At 40.4% G+C, this 13,747-nt stretch overlaps 1 long non-coding RNA gene across 2 annotated transcripts in view; it reads right to left on the minus strand.

Annotated features, from left to right (window-relative positions):
• Positions 1 to 840: 840 nt before the first annotated feature.
• The window catches only part of LOC109282312 (uncharacterized), a 48,739-nt gene continuing 35,832 nt past the window's right edge, over positions 841 to 13,747 (minus strand). The window contains exons 2-3 of one of the 2 annotated variants that reach the window (XR_002089254.2): positions 9,105 to 9,173; positions 841 to 1,494 (exon numbers count right to left, since the gene is read on the minus strand). This is a non-coding gene — a long non-coding RNA (uncharacterized LOC109282312). Of the gene's footprint in view, positions 1,498 to 9,104; positions 9,174 to 13,747 lie in introns of both variants that reach the window. The other variant, XR_002089249.2, reaches the window with a different exon arrangement.

The following is a 13,747-nucleotide window of genomic DNA, read 5'->3' on the forward strand; positions in this document are numbered from 1 at the left end:
TCAATGCTTGATATAGCAGGTCAGCCAGAGCCACAAAGTCAGGGACCACCACCCAACACCACCCCATTAACCCCGATTGGAACTGCAGCTCCTTCTGGGAGCAGGGTGGGGGGAGTTGAGCCAATGCCTCTTTAGTTTGCTCCAGGATTCCCAAGCCCTGGGCATCCAGCTGCATCCCCAGTTATCTTATCGAGTGCTGTACCCATTGAAACTTCTTTTGATCCACTCAAAACCTGGCCACTCCTAAAGCTTGTAAAACTCTGTAGGAAATGTCTGCACACTCTTCAGGAGCGCGTGACCAAATCAGTATGTCATCCACATAGCTCTGAACTTGCAGCTGGGATTCAAGTGCCTCCTGCACCTGCTGATGTGCTAGAATTGGCAAGTTGCACCAACCTTGGGGTAGGTGCAACAGCCGATACTGTTTTCCTTTGAACATAAAGGCAAATATATCTCAATCACCCTTCCACACAGGAATTGCCCAGAAACAGTTCAAAATGTCAATTACCATGAAATAGGAGGCACTTGCTCTTTGGGCCACATCCCACATTTTGGGGAGGGTACTAACCATTGACCTTAATTTCTTTGTTCTTTTATTTACTTCCCGATAGTCTATCACCATTCTCCACTTTCCACTAGCCTTCCACACGGGCCATAAGAGGGAGTTCCACTGGGAGATAGTGGGTTCCACCAACCCAGCCTGCAACAGCCCCTGCAGCATTTCATTCACCCCTTGTTCGGCCTCAAGCATCAAGAGGCAGGGGCACACAAAGCATAGCTTTACTCCCTTCCCTCCCTCCCCAAAGGGGTAGGTGAGTAACCCACAAGTCACACACCAGGTAAAATCCAATTGTTACCTTTTATTACAAGAAAAATCAACAACACCTGTTCGGATAATCTTATAACAAATCCATTAGCTGCAAGCACATCGGAAGGGAGAAAAGGCACTCCACACCCTATCCCCTGTTATTACCTGACAGGTCTCGGGAAATCCACCCTGTATCCAGGGTGGTGAGACTATCTCCTTTATCGAGTCCTCAGCCTTGTCCTCCCTGAAGTAGTTCCACCCAAGGTTCTGTTCTTACGACCTTTAAACCTTTCTGTCTCCCACCCCAATGGGACCCTCCAATCATACGAAGCTTCAAGCCTTTTTTACCTTTTATGGGTTAGAGCAAGCCTCATTTCTTGCTGCAAAGCAGGGTCACCTCAGGCCTTGCTGCAGTTCCCTTTTCCGTGGCCATTATTTCTGGTACTTTCCAGAACCGTTAGTTGCTCAAAGCAGTTCCCCTTTTCTTATTTTTGGCCGATCAGCAGATGCATTAGGTCATTGTCCCGTGGCCTCCAGGTTCCACAAAGCTGACCCCCTCCTTCAGGCTGTCAGCTTGGCCTCCTCCCAGAGGCCTCTTCGGGATGGACCTCACAGCACCACAATTTGTTCCGGTGGGTGGAGCATCACACAAAACCTGATATTCTGAAGTGATGGTCGGGGTGGGTCTGCTTGAAAAAAAACACAAATTGGCGGAGTGTTAGCCTAGCACAAAGTGTTGACAGTGTACTGTGATTCCTGACTTTTAAAAAAGCATACACATGGTGTCCCAAGACTCCCAGAGCAGTATAAATTTGAATACAGTACTCCCAGAGCAGTAGTGTTCAGTCATAAAGCAACCATTCTGTGACAAATGCTAAGTAGTATGGGATATTGTAGGTATCTCATGTGTTGGTAAAGCAAAAAAACAAATGCAACCTATATGGAGCTGTTCCTTTCTATATCAGAGCTATTTCCAATTCATCCAGGATTTGTTTTGGTTTTGGGGTTTTTATTGTTTTAGGGTGGGGGCCTAGGGGGGGGGTTACATTTTGATAAAGGAAGAGTTGAACTGTTCTGTAAAACTGCTTTGTATCATCTGCTCATTTTAATTTTGTTACTATTTGAACCCTATGTGTAGTAAATTTTGTCCATCCATACTCTAAAAAACCTGGGTTTCTCCACCACAGTACCGGGTTGCAAACCTTAATGGAAATTAGAATTGGACCTCTAGGAAGAGACAGAGGTAACTTAGCATGTTCACTAAATTCCCAGGAGCTAATGAAAGCCTCATTAGTGCCAAACAATGAACACCAGGCCCTGTCTATGAGTGAGGCAGGAGGGAGAGGAGGGCAGAGCCAAATTGATGAGCCTCATCTCCTGGGAATCACAGGAGTCAATGATGATGCACAAGACATGACAACAGCTTCCCTAGCACAGTTCTTAGTATAACCTGCTGCTCAGTTTCTGATATTGTCCCTCTTCTATAGTGTCTTGGGGGATTAACCAGTTCCAGCAATCTGAGAGGCTTCAAACAGTCTCAAGAGAAGGGAGTGGAGCCAACAGTCAAGTTAATGTTGACTTAAAAGTTATTACCTGCTTGAATGCTCCTGAAATGGAATGACTCTGGGCAAGAAAGCAAACTGTTCTCTGTATTTATTTGATATTGAAATTTGTTACTAGCAATTAGCCACTCTTCACAAGCAATAGTTTCTCCTCCCTTAAACCTAAAATAACTTCGATCCAGAGCTCGACCAGCTGCTTCAAGCTTCACCTCCTCATGCCTCATGCAAAGAATAGTTTAAGGTGAAGTACCAGAAAAGGCAACTTAAAAAATTTAATACACTTTTATTCTTTGCCAGATAATGATGCCCTGGAGCAAGACTTATTGTAAGATAAATTAGGTTATTGTTAAATGTAGTTGCTTCATATAGACTCCGATTTTTATTTTCTTTTGTCATCTTCATACACAGTAATTTCAAACAAAAATTATTTGTTTAAGTGATTCTCAGAGCTGTGCCTGGTTTAACTGGCTTTGTCCCACAGGTGTTTGTCAGAAAGTTACTTCCATGTCCAGTCTCTTAATATATTTCCATACACATATGTCTGAGCAGTATTAAAAAAACATACTTTTTAAAGTCCATTTGTGAAAGTAAGACTGGATTGCTCAAATGTTCATAAGAAATTACTTTCCCCATCCCACCCACTCAAAAGAAATATACCAAGACAGTACCATTTTTACATTTAAATGAGTAACTGGACCACTCTGTATGCCACAAGAAAATGTTAACCATCTCTGCAAAGATGCTAGTCAAGATTATGACAAACATTAGTGATACTGTTACAGAATTTCAGGATACTTTCAAGAAGGGATACAGAATTTCTTATTCTTCTCTTCCCAGTATTTTAAATGCTAGCAGCCTGATGCAGAAATAAGTTGGCTTCTCTCTGTTGTTCCTTCAATTTTTGCCAGCTGTCTGGCAGCAAAGGAATGAACTTCTTGATTAATTTTATACCTTTACGTTTTAGGGCATCCTATGATATACTGGAGTTCTTTCCCTTTTATCATTTTTAGTGTAGGTCTTGAAAATCACTCAGATTCTTTCCACCACTAAAATGTTAACCTTTAACTTTTATAGAGCAATGCTGTACAGAATTTAAGTGAAAGGAGGACTCAAATAGTGCAGTGACATTTTAGAAGCAGATGATGGTAAGGGATTATGAAGGGATTCATGGAAAGAGCGATTATATTTAAGTACTTCTGGAAAGTTGACTCCCCAATATTTTAAACTTAACTGCTAATGCTGTCTGAGCTAAGTTGATGCTGTTACTCTTCTAACTCCATACAGTTCATCATGTATACTATGTCTCATGGCTGTGCTGAATAACAAAGAGTAAACATTCTGCATGTTTAATGGTGTAGGTGCATGTCAAAGTGCCTACCTAGTCAAAAGTGGGGCAGAGGAAACTAGCGTTGCAGAAAAAGTATTTTGCACTGGTTAAGCATTTGGTTAGAAGAATGCCATATACTGCTTGAAGATCTAAGGAATAGTGAGTGATAGGGTACTTTGAATCTCTTCCTGGATATATAGTTTAGTGATTCTCCCTTATTCATAGAAGCTGTGTGGTGCATACACAATCTTGTGCATCTCTCTATGGAATACATAGTTTTCAAAATACCACATGGACAGTTGTACAAAGTGTTGTATTATTAGCTGTCATCAATCTAGGTCATGGGTAAACAATTTCTTAGCCTGTAGGAGTATCATTAAAAAAAAGTATGCATCCTTATGCTGCCTGAAGACTACACATGATCTTAGCCCAAGGGGCCAAGAAGTGATCAGTCATGTGTCCATATTATGATACTCCCCATAATAGTGTCAAGCTAAAGAGGACAAATCTGAATTTAGAAAACCATAAATTAACAAGCTAGTGGATTTGCAATATGGGCAGAAGTCCCCTGTGAGAATCTAAAGTGAAACTTGCCACCTCTTAGACTTACGTTATAGAAACTGCCTCCAGCAATGCAGAAGAGCCAAAAAGAACATGTATTAATGGCAGAACATTACTGCCTCAGAACAGTCATCTCATTCTGAAAGTCCCACCTCTAATACTTCATTAGCAAATTTTACTTACATCAGTATTGCCCAACTTGATATATGATCGTTATCCTTTATATTTGTCCAAGTGGACAGACAAATGTGATCCCACAGAAATGCCATAAGGAAAGTTTTAAGTTAATTTTCACTCTGTGACACTGACCCTTGGAAAAATTTTGACAAAATATCACATGCCCCCTCATAGATGTGAAAGGTTTATCATTGCTTACTTTGCTCAGTGGTGGTTCTCCTATAAATAGATGAGTGCATGCTGTTATACAGCATTTTTTTTCTATATCAGCCTATAAAGGCAAGTAATTAATAAAACCTCTATTTAACCTACAGCCATCTCACCTTGGTACCTATGCTATATGCCAAAGACCACGTATGACAGCCATAATTCCACCCCCAAAGTGCCTTATCCCAGATTATGGCTGTTATGTTTTCTTCTGTAAACAATGGTGCCCATGTATTGGTATCTACTTATTATATATAGTAGTAATTTCCTTTTTACATACACAAACCAGACCAAACTTCTGAAATCAAGAATTCACCATGTAAGCCTCAAAAACTCAGTAGAAATCCTTAGGTAGGACCTTCTAAAGTTGTTAAAAAGCTGTTAATGTTGTTAAAAGCAATTTAACAAGTACCACACACATTAAAGCAACATCTTATCATGGCACAAAATTTTGTCATTCAGGACCCAGGACTCCAACTATAGCTAGCTCCCACTAGGACAAGCCATACTGATACACTTGCTATTATGACAGAATTGTGTGGGCTCCTAAAACCACAACAGTGAGTTCAGAAGTTATTTTAAATGAATATTAGCCATTTTTACATACTACAGCTCTCCTTCTCTCTAACTCTAGTAACCAGGGATATTTGGTGAGTAGTGGCTGTTCTGGGAGAAGATTGTTTGATGAAAGAGTTTCTGCACAGACCTAGCTAAAAGCAATGAGATTTGGGAGAGGTAAATCATGTACCTTTGGGCAACAGAGAGGAAGCTATGTTACTACCGAAGGCTTTAAATTAAAAACAAAAACAAAAAAACCCTTTAAATCCTTTGTTTGTACATGTATCAGGACATATGCAGTATTCCTACATCACAATTAGGTTTTGTATGTTAGTTACTTATTTTTTCTTTAGGATCAATTGGGGATGGATGCAAAATAAAGCAGCTGAAGAAAGAAACATTATCACCTGGTGGCAGCAGTAGCTGAAAACCTCTCCAACATAGGGGTGGAGGGGAAACCAGAGTGACCTCTGAAAGAGGTTTTCATTAGCTAAGAAAAAGCTTATAAAACCAAGTATCCAGAAGCATCTAGAAGTGACACAAAACATTAAAATTAGAACCACTGGCTTTAAACAGTCTGAAAGTCAAAAAAATTTAAAGAACTATGACACAATCATGCACCATGGTGGCAATGATAGAGAGTAAATTCACTGGAGACTAGTAAGGTCCTGACCTAGAAAAATATGTCTGCACATTTTGGCTGTGATTGTATAGGGAACAACAAAATGTTGCCTAGCATTCAAAATTCCCTTCATTTGTCCATTTGAAGGTTTAGAGAGTGGTACTTTGATGATAATTTGTGTTGGTATTCAAGAATTCTTGTCTTTTTAATGTCACCACCTATTCTCCTATTGCAACCATCCATTGCCTGCATGAAATGTGAATAGCTCTCTTCTCTCTGCTTAAAGAATGCCAGAGCATTATCCCTCTGCCTTCCTTCCTACATTCTTAACTCTTCACTGGATGGTGAAGGGAAAAAAAATCTGATAAAACTAGCATGTGCATTTATTCTTTGCAGTGAAATAGCAAATAAATAACTGAAATATCAAAAAAAGATGATGAGTGCCCAAAATCTAACTCAGCTTGTGTGGAATTAGCTTCTAAAATGAAAAATGCTGATTACTTTCCAGAATAATCTAAACCATTTTGATTTATCTTTTCATAATAGGAACATGAAATCTTCTTATGCAAGTCAACACTGAAGAACTAACTATTCCAATACAACGCATCAAACTCTACACTGCATTTTTATTTATAACTGCTTCAGTGACCATCTTGTGTCCAGAACAAGAATTGAAACATCCTACAGTGAAGATTTTTCAAAGAGCTAAACATATCAGGAGAATTATATCCTGCAGCCCTAGTGACTGATACAGCTGTGCGAAGCTTCAGTCCCTGATTTGATTTGGAGGAAATTTGGCCCGATTTAGTGGCTGAATCTCCAAATCCGAATTGAATCAGAGCACTTTAATCTCTCCAAATCGATTTGGAGAGATTTGGACAGATTCAGATGTAGATACAGCTTTAAATTATTTTTCTACATACCTCTAAGTAACAGGGGCTCTGAACGCTGTGATGCTGGGGCAGATGCAGCTTGGCAAATGGTGCCTCCTGGGTCGGGGAGGGGGGCACCCAGGGTCCCTCTGTGGCCAATCACTGAGCCAAGGGAACACAGGAGGCCCCCAGTGCTCTCCGTGGCGGACCTGGAAGTGGACCAGAAGTACTTCCAGTCCACTTCTGGGTTTGCTGCCAAGCGTACCAGAGAGCCCCCTGTGCTCCTGTGGAACATTCCATGTGCCCCAGCACTGCAGTGATCACAAGACATGCTGTTACCTGAAGGTACGTAGAAAAAAACTTTTAAAGCTCTGCCTGTGTCTGAATCGCTGATTCACCAAATCAGCATCAAATCTTCAGATTCAGATTCAGCTGACTTGAATCAGGGGGAGTGATCCAAATCAATGGATCAAGTCACTGTCCCTGATTTGGACCATATCCGAATTGAATGGGGCCCATTTCGCACAGCCCTAGTGACTGATACAGAATGCAGTCTGGTCAGCAAGGACTCAAAACACTGGGCCATTTCCATCCTTTCTGAAGCCAAAGGACAGCAGCTGTGAAGTAAATGGACCTTCACAGATCGCTCTGGCTTACTACTTCAAAAATTAAAGGTGACATAATTGAATCAACAAATCCCACGAGATGTGACAAAATACTGAGTGCCCAGGTACAGGTGATGTATCAAAATGCTTCAAGCCACTGCTACGCTATTTCATTCTCTAGCCTAATCATGTGATAGTGATGCTGGCTGCAAACAGAAAAAAGGAACCAGAAAGCAATACCTGTTTGAGATGAAGCAGGGGCATGCATGCAACAAATGTCAGATTTATTCTCTCTTGCTGTATACTTATAATTTCCAGAGGTTATGTTGGGAGCTGAAATGACCAATTCTGGTTACCGCAGGCCAAACTGTGAAGCTTGATATCACTTGAACAAGAGAAGTTTGATATCACTTGAAATGTTTGGAGAGCAGTGAAGTAGTCAGAACCAGAACCACTGAAATATGTCACTCATCCATTAGAGAAAGCAGCATCATGCATCTTAATCAGAAAAGCATATTAAGATTCATCTAGAGAAATATGTAGAATTATCAGTAAAGTAAGCAAAAATCTAGCTGTTAAAAAAACAGTATAATTAAAATATACAATAAATCTGTAAAAAATGACTACATCAGCAAAGCATGCATCTTCTGACTAATGCACAAAACAGTAATTATATAATTGCTGTTCAGCATCCATTTATTATTCCCAGGACTTTGACAGAGTACCATGTAGTGAGCGAATTTTTATTCACTCACTACATGGTACTCTGGCGGATCAGTCAACAAGCAATGTGGCTTCATCAGCAAGGGTTTGCAGTACAAATCCTAGCTGTCCAATAGGTATCTATAATTCAGTGCTTATTTCCTTCCATTCCCCATTCCAAAAGCATAATTTGCAATTAAGTTCCACTGAAAAAATTAGGGATATATGCAAATATGAAGCATACAATGGAGGCTTGGAATTCATTAAGAGGAGGGATATGGGGGTTGCTTAATGAGAAGGCAACTGTAACATGGGGTTGTCAGAAGCAGCGCTGAGGGGAGGGAAGCAGGGGAATTAAGTTAAAACTCCTTCCCTGCTTCAGCAGCACAAAAGGTCATTCTGATAAGCATACCACTTCTGATCCCCACTGTACAGGAAAGTCCGTATCAAAGAGAAGTAGAAATTCATTAGCAAGTGGGAACAATAATTCTGTTTCCTTCACTGTCCTTTTTAGTTCTTAGAAAATTGTTGAGAGCAGCGATGCCAAAGCTTAGTTCACCGAGTCTGGGCATAAAAATTCCAGTTTTGCTGGCACTGAAAAAATTAAAGGAAGAGTTGTTGTGGCAGACTTTGAAAAAATGAAAAATTGCTTGCTCAAGCCTTTTTGGTTTGTTTTCTCTGAGGGCGGGGAGCTGCGGTATTATGTTTTTCTGGCCAAGAAAGGCAACCTAAACCACTCAAACCTATTCTTTTCCCACAAAGTAATTATGAACCAAAGGACATCAAATTGCTTATTTCTTGGACATCCATCTCTTGATAGGCACCAAAAGTTTCACAGTCCACCCATGGAAATCCATGAAAAAAGTGAGACAAACATTTTCCTGCACCTCTTTGCTTCCGTAATACTGATCAGATGCAGTAATTCCTCTGAAGTAGTAATGAAGTCCAATGGAAAACAAAACAAAATTGCTATACCTATCTTTCATGCGTAACTGATAGCTATAAACCAGTTAATGTTTAGAATATGTTCGATTTTTAGATATTTTCTTAAAAATAATACAAAGTTAAGAGTGCAATTTTAAAGCCTGGGAACTTGTATTTACCTTATGTTACCACTAGGAATGCAGACAGTTTCACCAGGGTATTTTTGTACTGAGAAGAATGGAGAGTCTCTGAAAATATAAAACGGTAGACAGTGTTATCATGGAGTTATCACAAATAACCAAGATAACTGGGAGTTAATCCTTGAATAAACTTGAAACTTGAAACTGGACACAGAGACCTGGTGGGACTCCACCTATGACTGGGCCACAGGTATAGACAGCTATACCCTGTACAGGAGAGATTCCGCAGATAAAAGGGACAGGGGTGTAGCTCTCTATGTCAAGGAAATCTACACATCCCTGCAAGCTGATATTTGGCACCCAGGGTGGATGACTGGAGACCCTCTGGGTTAAAATCTGTGGTGAACATGGCACAGGGGACACAATAGTAGGAGTCTACTACAGACAACTTAATAAGGAAGAAGAGTTTGACCACCAATTAGCCAAATAACTGGCTGAGGCTGCACACTCCTTGTGCATGGTTGTCATGGGAGACTTCCACTACCCAGGAAGAGCACTCAGCCAAATTCAAATGGTTGCAAAGCTTCCTCACATGAGCTCTAACTGATTCAAGAAGTCTATGGACTGACAAAATGTAAAGCGTCCTTTTACTGGTACTGGCAAAGGGGGATGATCTAGTCAGTGACGTAATAATCAAAGGGGAGCTGGGAGACAGTAACCATGAGCCGATCACTTTCACTATTCACCACAAAGCTGGCAAGTCAGTCAGCAATGAAAAAGTCCTTGACTTCAGGAAAGCTGACTTTGACAAGCTCAGGAGACTTGTCGGTGAAGCCCTAAGGGACTATGACCCCAAGGGTAGGGGAGTTCAGGAAGAGTAGTTGCTCCTCAAGGGAGCGATCCTAGACGCACAAGCTAAGGCTTTTCCGTCTCAGAGGAAAGGCAGCAAAAGGGCACAGCAGCCCACTTGGCTCAACAAGGAACTAGCAGACCTCCTGCATCTAAAAAGAAAGACCTATAAAGGATGGAGGACAGGATCCACCTCCAAGGAGGAATATACCGCACTGGTCCGCAGCTGCAGGGAGCAAACCAGGAAAGCCAAGGCTGCGATGGAACTCCAACTGGCTACAAGTTTCCAGGACAATAAAAAGCCCTTCTTTAGATATGTGGGAAGCCGGAGGAAAAGCAAGGGCAACAAATGTCATATAACCTGAAGTGTAATTATGACTAGTCTTTGCTTCATCTACAATATTTGCTCCAAGTCTGGCTGAGGTCACTAGTAGAATAGCAGCCACTAGTTACCATCCTGAGAGGTTTTGACAGCTCAGATCATAACTATATAGGATACCAATCTAGCCTCAATTAAACTGGAATTCTACAACAGAAACACAATCTCTGCAGGTAAACAACTTAATTGGCTTTCAGCAGAAAAAAACTGAATTACTCCAGCATCTTAACCTTGGGATACATCTTCTCTCCATATTAGATTGTGGAATAGCTCACTTTGATGCTGTCTCCACTGAAGAGTTTGTACTTGCCTAGAGGTCAAAAGTTAGAGACAGCCACATTCAATCAGCTATTAGATAAAAGCCCCCAAAATCCCCACTAAAGTGCCTAATCTATACAGACACTGGGCAAGCCATGTCCAGCTAACACAATGCCTCTTTTGGGCATGTTCTGGGCTTGGCATGAGGGTGTGCAGAGTTTAAAGCAAAGCAGCCAAAGAGAACTTGCTGCCTTAATTTCTAGCTAGAGTCAGTTTTTAATAGAGATTTCTCCCTGGGAACCAGGGATATGTTTGATCCTTGAAATACAGGATAGCTTGAACATTCTTGAAGGTAAGCCCTCTATCCCCAAACTGAGACAAAGGGAGCTTACTTCATCATATGGAGCCCTGGAATAAAGAGAGAGAATGCCCCTATCTTCTCAAGAAAATCACTTTATTGAAAACCAAATGTAAATGTAACTAGCATTCAGATCTGGCAATGGAAAGGCAGAAACATATGCACAGCTGGAAGGCCAGATGTAGGCCAGACAACAGGAACTCTGAGCTCTTGTTCAGTTCTTCCAGCATCTCAGGTCCATGATTCCCCACTTCCCCATTTTTCAATCATGTATATACAATTAATGACATGTATCTATCTATAACTTGATTGTGTATATGTTAATAAAAGGGGTTGATCATGAAGACCCCCTCCTCAGCTAAGTTATAAATATTTAACAACCATTTAACTAGGATGGCCTCAGAGTTTATCAGTTAGGTTTTGACTCCTAACAATGAGTGCTATTCCTTACAGTAACAGGTTTCAAGTGCTTTATTTTTTACATCAGCAAAAACATGGAATCTGGCCTTGCAAACCTGTCTCTCAACATGGTTACCCAAAATTCATTCCAAACTTTATATAACGGGGGATATATACAAGATGGAGACACATAAGCCAACATGTTTATTACAGCTATTGGCAATTATTTTTGTCTGAGGACCTTATTGCATACACACTCAGTTACACTAAGAATACAGTGAACCATTGATGTCACCAATTTTTTCTCCAATAGGAATTTGACCTGCTAGGCTCTGGCCTTTGGGAAAATATTTATTTTCATTCCTAAAAATTAACCTTCTCCAGCAGGAATTGCCATCTTCTATCTGTAGCACATTATAACCTGACTTCAAACTGGGGTGTCTAGCTACTAGTGCAATACAAAAATGCAGTTCCAGCAGAGAGAAGAGGAGGATGAGGAGGATAAAGAGGGAGAAGAGGGGTGAAAGGCAAGCTAAGGAACAAACACTGACTACTATCAAAGAGTTCTTTAGTGCAACACAAAAGGAAATATCATGGTTATTTTACTTCCTAGTCACCAATTTTTCACTTTTACTGACTGATTGCATTAGGGACAAACATGATTATGATCAGACAAGATACCCAGTAAATTCATTTCTACCTTACATTAATTTTCTGTGCCACAATACCAAACAAACTCATACAAGGTGCAACAAATTTCACATAGAAATATGTTACCATTTAATTTCAGGCAATTTTGTATCTCTGAAGTTTTGCTATGTTAGAGAAGGGTTATTTCCACTAAAAAGTTTTAAGCCACTAGCTTTTGCAATGTTCTTTTGCCCTGAAAACTTTCTTTAGAAAGGGTTAGATGTTACACAAACAGATTATAGGCAAGAATCATATTAATATGACTTTATTTTACGAGGAATAATAGTCTGTTTTGATGCATCACACACCAATGTCTCAGCCTATGGGAACTAAGAATTCAAGAGACTACTAGGCTTTGATATCCCTTTTCTTTAGTCTCTCAAGAAAAATGGTCTAAACATGATCTAGTTTCCAGGATGTATGTTGCCTAGAAATGTGAAGCTTAATTAGTCTCCCAATTACTGGAAAAATAAACCCATACTAGTCTACATAAACAAGGAAATTCCCAAAGGAAGATTGAAGGCCTTGATAAACAGAGAAACACATTTTTGTACTGAAGATTCTCCCTTGGAGAATCCAAATGGAGTGTCATGAACACAGAGCACAGGCTCAACCATTCAGAAGAAATGTCATGAAACTTTAAACTAAGCAACCCGACTGAATAAACTCAGAATGCACTATGTAAAATGACCTTGCTTTTTTGTAGCTACTGGACAGTAAAAAATCCAAATAAACCATGCTAAGAAGAATTTTTCCAACTATTTGAGTTGGTCTAATAAAAGATATTGGATTTACCCGAAAAACCTTGTCAAACAAGCCATGGTTAATTTCTAGAAATGTCATTTTACTGGCTACCATCCCCAATTTTTTCAGCTTTTTCCTTAGCAAAATAATTTGGATTTATCCTTTTCATTGCTAAAAATGCATACTATGGAACCTCAGTAACCATTGCACCTTTCTTTCCACCTAGGCCTAGAAGTATGAAAACATTTGCTGAGACACATTTATCATAACTTTGTATTTTTTAGATTCTGGCTACATGGAGGTCAAGAAGTCTATACTCCAGCGTCCATCTTCATATTACATTTAAAAAAAACAGCTAGAAATCGGTCAAGCAAAGAATACACACTGTCACATGGTTTACATACAACAGCACAGGCTTGCAAAAGCATTCTTTCCTAATAAATGTAGAGGTAGTCCTCGCACTTACAGCAGGTTCCATTCCAGGAAAAGGTGTTGTAAGTCGAAACGATGCAAGTCAAATCTGATTTTCCCATAGAAACAATGTTATAATAGGGGGTTCATTGGTAAGGAATGAAACCCAACTTTTTATAGAAATCAAGGAATGTAACCACCTATTATAACATTGGTTCCATGGGAAAATCAGATTCGACTTACTGCATTGCACTTTAGAAAGCTTTTAAATCAACTATTTCATCAGCTATAAATGATATACCCCGATAAATTATATACACTGTACAAAGCTTTCTAAAGTGCAATGCAGTAACTAAGGGAGGCACTGGGGCCGGTGTGGGACACTTACTGAAGGTAAGCTCCTCAGTCCTCATGTAGGGCAGGTAGTGTCTCCTCCCCAAGGTGAGGCAAGGTAAGGGCAGGGACGGGGGCTGGGGCTGGGGGCTGATGTGGGCTCCACCACCTCCAGGGAACTGCTCCACTTTCCAGCCCCAATGCTTTGTGCCTCCTTGCTCCCAGAGGCATGGCAAGGTGGGGACGGGGGCTGGGAACTGC

The sequence above is a fragment of the Alligator mississippiensis genome, chromosome 5 (genome assembly GCF_030867095.1).
Source record: "Alligator mississippiensis isolate rAllMis1 chromosome 5, rAllMis1, whole genome shotgun sequence".
NCBI lineage: Eukaryota > Metazoa > Chordata > Crocodylia > Alligatoridae > Alligator > Alligator mississippiensis.